A 6,437-nucleotide genomic window follows, 5' to 3' on the forward strand; every position below is an offset into this window, starting at 1 on the left:
ATAGATCTCTCCTTTCCTCCACCCCTACTCTTCACAATGCAAGGTATTTGAATGCTCTCTCACTCCTTCGAAATTGAAATGATCAAGTTGAGGTCGTCTATATGTGAATCGAGATGTGGGTTTAGATCTCGCATCCCCATATTGCTCAATCTTGATTACAGACAATCTTAAAATAATTTAAAAACAGGTTAGCTTTTTTTTTTTTTTTCAATGGGCATATATGTAAATGAATTGTCATTGAAAAGCCCCATCTCACTCGGCACTTTTTTGGGTACATATCCAATAACTTGGGTCTTCACCTACGAATTTTCATGCATTGCCCTATCAGCATAATACATCAATTCCATTCTTCCTAATCCATCATGAAAAAGCAGTTCTCAACATTACTAACTTCTATTCTAGAAGCTTTCCAATGCCAACAACTTAATAACTCCAGCACAAAATCTTGGCAAAGTATGTTGAATAATTTTAATCAATATACCATTTTAATACCCCATAAACTATTTTTACCCCCCAACCTAAAATATAACTTTTATGACCCTTTTTTTTTTTTTCAGACCAAAATACCCTTATACAAATACACTGTAGCGACCAGACAGTCCTCCTGGTGACCATGTGGCGAGTAACTGTAGTAGCCGTTTCCTCCATCTTCCTACAGGCTGCAGCAACCATGGAGAGTGACCTCTATCACCGGCCAACTCCTATCATCTCCATAGCTCTCTCCCCTTTTCTCTAAAACCAAATCTGAAAAAAAAAAAAAATTCAAAAACCCATATTTGGGTTTTTCTTTAAATGGGTTGAGAGAAAGAGAGAGAGAAAGGTCGGTTGGGCAGGTGAAGGATGGTGGTGGGCATCGGCCAACGACCCATCATATTCTCTCTCAACCCAAATTTGAAAAAAAAACAAAAAACAAAAAAAAATTGAAAACTTAGATTTGGTGGACATGGGTCGGTTTGGTTCGGTTTAGTCCCCAAACCGTTGATTAAACCATTGCCTTCGAGTTGGTGATTTTTTAAACCAAACCAACCCAATAAAAGTGAAAAAACTGAACCAAACCAAACCAATTAAAATTGGGTTGGGTTGGTCGGTTTGATCAGTTTGGGCTTGGCCCAAAATACAATTAAAATTTAGGCTCAAATTAAAAATGAATGAAACTTTCTTTAAGTTATAAAATTAATGTCTCTGTTTTCTACACTTGAACCCAATTCAGTGCATGCCTGCTTTTATAGTGGAACAATTACAATCACACGTAAAACAAGAAAGCCATATATGTGAAACATTAATATTAATATATTAAAGAACAAAGTCATGTGAAAGATTAATATTAACTTATTATGATATTAAAGAACATAGACCATGAAACTAGGGAAGGTGAGATGAGTTCCCATTGCTTTGAGCCTTTGACCATTCTAAACAAGGTGAGATGAGAAACTAGACATGTGAATATTTAATGGCTTAATTGTGTTTTTACCACCCAAAGTTTACATTGATTCCCACTTTACCTCCCAGAATTTTATTTGTCCCCCTTTACCACCCAAAGTTTACATTGATTCCCACTTTACTACCCAGAAATTTATTTGTCCCACTTTACCACCCAAAGTTTACATTGATTCTCACTTTACCACCCAAAACTATTTTTCGTGTCCCAGTTAACCTTTTTCCGTCTATTCTGTCATTCTAGATTCAGGGGGTAAAGTAGGAATCAATGTAAACTTTGGGTGGTAAAGTGGGACAGATAAAGTTCTGGGTGGTAAAGTGAGAATCAATGTAAACTTTGGGTGGTAAAGTGGGACAAATAAAGTTCTGGGTGGTAAAGTGGGAATCACCCCAAACTTTGGGTGGTAAAAACACAATTAAGCCATATTTAATTTATTTTATTTTTAGGTCGGGTTGGGTCGGGTAGGGTTTGATCGGTTATTTGGAACCTCAACCTGCTGACCAACACGATTACCTGCTAACCAACCCATTTGAGATCGTGTTGGTCAGGTTATGAACCGACCATTCTAAATTGGGTGTTAGAAACCGAACCAACCCAACCCATTTTGGTTGGGTTGGTCGGGTTGCATCGGGTTATACCCACCCCTATGTGCTATAGCCATATCTGCTTGAATTTTTGGTAGCCATATGGTCAAATTTATGGTTGTGATATGGTGGAATGTGCTATAGCCAGATTTGGTTGAATTTTTGGTTACCACATGGTCGAATTTGTGGTCGCCACATGGTGGAATGTGCTATAGCCATGTAGCGACCACAAATTTGACCATATGGCGACCAAAAATTCAACCAGATCTTGGTTTTTTTTTTTTTAAGAAAAACTCATTTAGAAGGTATTGTTGGGCGACGTAGGTTTTTTTTCATTGGATTTTGCTGGGTTTGCTGCATCTGCTGGGTTTTTTCAAGGGAGGGAGGGGTAGTGGTTGGCTGGGGAAGAGGAAAAAAAAAAACTACAGTAAAAAAAAAGGTTTTATATGAAGGGTATTTTTGACATTTCAAATGCAAAAGGGTCATCAAAGTTATATTTTGGGCTAGGAGGTCAAAATAGTTTATGCGGTATTAAAATGGTATATTGATTAAAATTACTCAATTATGTTCCTACCCTTTTCTTTTGACCTACCATAAGAAAATATATGCAAAAACGTAATATTGAAGCAAAAAAAATTTAGTAGATTGGTAACACCGAATTAGCATGCTACGTCTCATAGACAAAAAAATTTCATTGAGCTACCGACTACACTGAAGATATGAATGCTAACGTACAGTTGGGAGTCAAACCCCCATCAAGTTTCTATGAAAAAAAAAAAATGATCTTATTAAAGGACTTCAATCTAAAAATCTTTTTTTTCTTTTGGTCATCATGGAAAGAACTTACTCAATTACTTCGATGTAAAGCACTTGTTTCTTTTTTGTTTTGTTTTGTTTTAACATAACTTTCTACCTTGAATTGAGAACTTGGTAAAATATGTTGATGCTTTTGTTAACTGTGGGTCAAGGAAGAATTGAAATGATTATGAAAAATAGTTTTTTAGTTGAGATGTTTATTTTAACAGGAGATAAGCCAAAAAAACCTACACAAAACAAAAAGCTAGCCTAATAATGGATCATGAACCATTTCTCAGTTAACGAGAAATGAGGGAGTGGAGCTGGGCAACAATTGTAAAGAGAGAGTCAGAGAATGATCAAGTGTGGGAGGGTGTTTAGTTTTGCAGAACACTAATCATAGGAATACACATGGAAAAAATACAGTAGTGCTAGATATACCACATTTTTATACCATAATTTCATACCACCTTATGTGGCAACTTACATGGCATTCATACATTGGATACTAAAAAATAAAAATAAAAACCCAAAAAGGAAAAGAAAAACTATGTCCAATAAAGTAAGAATAATACTATACTTATCACATTCTTATACCACATTTTTATACCATCTCACGTGTCATTATTTTATTGGACAGAGTTTTTCTTTTCTTTTTTGAGTTTTTATTTTGATTTTTTAGTATCCAATATATGAATGCTATGTAAGTTGTCACATAAGGTGGTATGAAATTGTGGTATAAAAATATGGTATATCTAGCATTAATGATAAAGTAATGACAAGTGAGATGCTATAAAAATTTGGTATAAGAATGTGGTAAATATAGCATTAATAATATAATATTAGAAGGGGTGGTTGAGTTTGGTTTTCACAATTTTTAGAAAATCAAAACCAACATGGAACTGGCTTAGATCCGTTTGGCATGGTTTGCTTGGACCGATTGACTATTTCTGTTGGCTAACCAAACCAAACCGCCTGGATTGGTTCGGATTGGCTAGTCTCGATGTTTTTTTTGGTTTTCTACCAATTGCCAAAATGGATTTGGTTGTCAATAAGGTAATTTCATCTTTACGCAATTTTTGCTTTCAACCCTTTTTCTTTTTTGTGAAGTTAAATGAATATTTTTCAAGATTTTCAATGCCCAACACAAAACCCAAACTGCTTCCTACATTTTCTATGTAAAAGAAGTGACATATTATCACAGAATTTTTTTCATTTAAAACATAAGAGTCCTAAGAAAATACAAGGTTATACGCGAGAATATCCACCAAGTGTAAACTAAACTTACATATTAACTTTTCAGGGATATCTTTGTTCCATTCGAAGGAAGAACCATACCAGGTCAAGCCTCATACCAGGTCCTCGCATACCCATAAGCACTGTGAACCACTTGGACCATAAAACCTCTACCAACACAACAAACTATCATTGCACCAACACCACCATCACCACAATCAACCAACCTGCAACAACTACCACACCAACAAACTTTCACACCCAGCTCTAAAGACCAGAAGAATCTACATGATAAGAGACATAAATTTCACATAACATAGACACCGACATCTATCGTTGTTAAAAGTGCAGTAGTTTCAAAGTTTATTGTGATAATGAGGAGGATTTGAAAAAACTTTGAATTTTCAAAGATGCAAATCAACTCATGTTATCAATGCCAACAAAGCAGGATCTACATTATCCTTAGACAATAAATCAACTATCAATTCCAACGTTGATGCATCTGCGGAGAAACCCCTTTCCACCATTTCTTGAATAAGTCCCGTCGCCCTTAATGCCTCATTGTTATTTACAACCCCTTAATTGTGTTATACGTGCAACCATTTGGAGAACAGCCTTTCCCTTTCATTTGTGCAAGCAACTTCTCTGCTTCATTTATTAGGCCCCTCTTACAAAATCCACTAATCATTATATTATATGTCCACACATCAGGTTCAAATCCCTTTGATGATAAACTGCAAAAGAGATCCCTTGCAGATTCAAGTTTTCCAGCTTTGCACAAACCTTCAATTAGAATATTGTAAATCACAATATTCATATCCAACTTCTTGCCTTCTATCTCTCTAAACAATTCTATTGCCATAGAAAGTCGTTGGTTTTTACAAAGGCCATCCAGTAAAACAGCATAAGTTTGGACATTTGGAAGTTGGCCACAAGCTTGCATCTTAGAGAGCAAGTTTTGAGCATCTTGTGTTCTCCCCACTTTGCAAAAACCACCCATAAGAGTGGTATAAGTAATGGTATCTGGAATGATTTCCTTGAGAGACATTTCTTCAAAAAGCATCATGGCCTCTTCGATCTTTTTATGCTTGCAATATCCGTTTATCAATATGTTATAACTATGAGCATTGACAATGGTATCCTTGCTACGCATTAGATCAAAAACTTTTTTTGCCTTGTCCATTTCTCCTCGCAAGCAGTAACCATCCATAAGCGAACAGTACGTAACTGTATCAGGTTCAATACCTCTTTGAATCATAATTTCAACCACACTTTTTGCTTCCACAGCTTTCCCCTCCTTACAAAGTGTATCTACTAAGACACTGAAGGTGCGTACATCTGGAAAGATTTTTTTACTCACCATTTCCTTCAATAATCTCGTAGTTTCTTCCCACTCTCCTAATTTGCAAACTCCATCAATCAAAGAGTTATAAGTAATGACGTTTGGAGGAATACCCCTACTAATCATTTCTGTAAAGAGGTTCAATGCATCAGCAACTAGCGTGTCTTTACAAAGACTGTCAATGATCATGCTATAGGAAACTACGTTAGGTTTACAGCCTTCTTGTTCCATCTTCCTAAGCAATTGAATAGCCGCGCCATTCTTACCCATTTTACAAAAAGCGTTTATTAATGTATTATATGTGACCACATCGGGCTTACAACCTCCCTCCACCATATTTCTGTACAGTCCTGCAGCCTCAGCAACTCTATCTTCGAGAAGAAAGCCCCTGATTAGAGTGGTGAAGGTTGCAACATTTGGTTCAAAGCCAAATTTGAAGAATTTTCCCAAGACAGATAAACTACAACCCATTTGGTTCAGATGACTAAAACAATTAATGATAATGTTTAGAGTATAAACATCAGGTGCAATTCCCAACAGGCACATTTGGTTATTCAAAGAGATGACTGCCGAATAATGTTTCAATTTGGCAAGTTGACCCAAGATTTGAGTGAAACGGACAACCGAAGGCAGAGGACGCATTTGAAGCATGGTATTGAACAAATTGAAAGCATCGTGGAGATTAGTGGGTTTGGGTTGGGGGTTTGTAGATTTTGTTGGGTTTGAGGATTGAGAATGAAACAAGGCAAAGTAATTGTTGAAGAAAAGAAGATGAGTAGAGTAGTGAAGACAAGGCAAAGGAATACCTCTGTGTCTGTTGCAAGAAGAAGAAGCACTTCTCCACATCGTCGTCTTCAGCATCTCGGAGCACACGGTCAGCTCAAGTGGTTTTGGAATGTGTGTTGGAGCAACCGGTTGAGGAGTGCATGAACTAATGGATCTCGGTTTGGATTACTGGGTGGGCTTGCAGGTGGACTAGTGGGTGAGCCTTCAAGCCCAATTTCCAGCCCACCCGCTAGTGGCTGGGTTGGGAGGCTGCTGG

General features: G+C 36.8%; 1 pseudogene; it reads right to left on the bottom strand.

Moving 5' to 3' along the window:
* Positions 1–4,078: 4,078 nt before the first annotated feature.
* On the bottom strand, positions 4,079–6,061 carry LOC147282599 (uncharacterized; annotated as a pseudogene).
* Positions 6,062–6,437: the final 376 nt, after the last annotated feature.

The sequence above is a fragment of the Dryas octopetala genome, chromosome 6 (assembly GCF_963921425.1).
Source record: "Dryas octopetala chromosome 6, drDryOcto1.1, whole genome shotgun sequence".
Taxonomy (NCBI): domain Eukaryota; kingdom Viridiplantae; phylum Streptophyta; class Magnoliopsida; order Rosales; family Rosaceae; genus Dryas; species Dryas octopetala.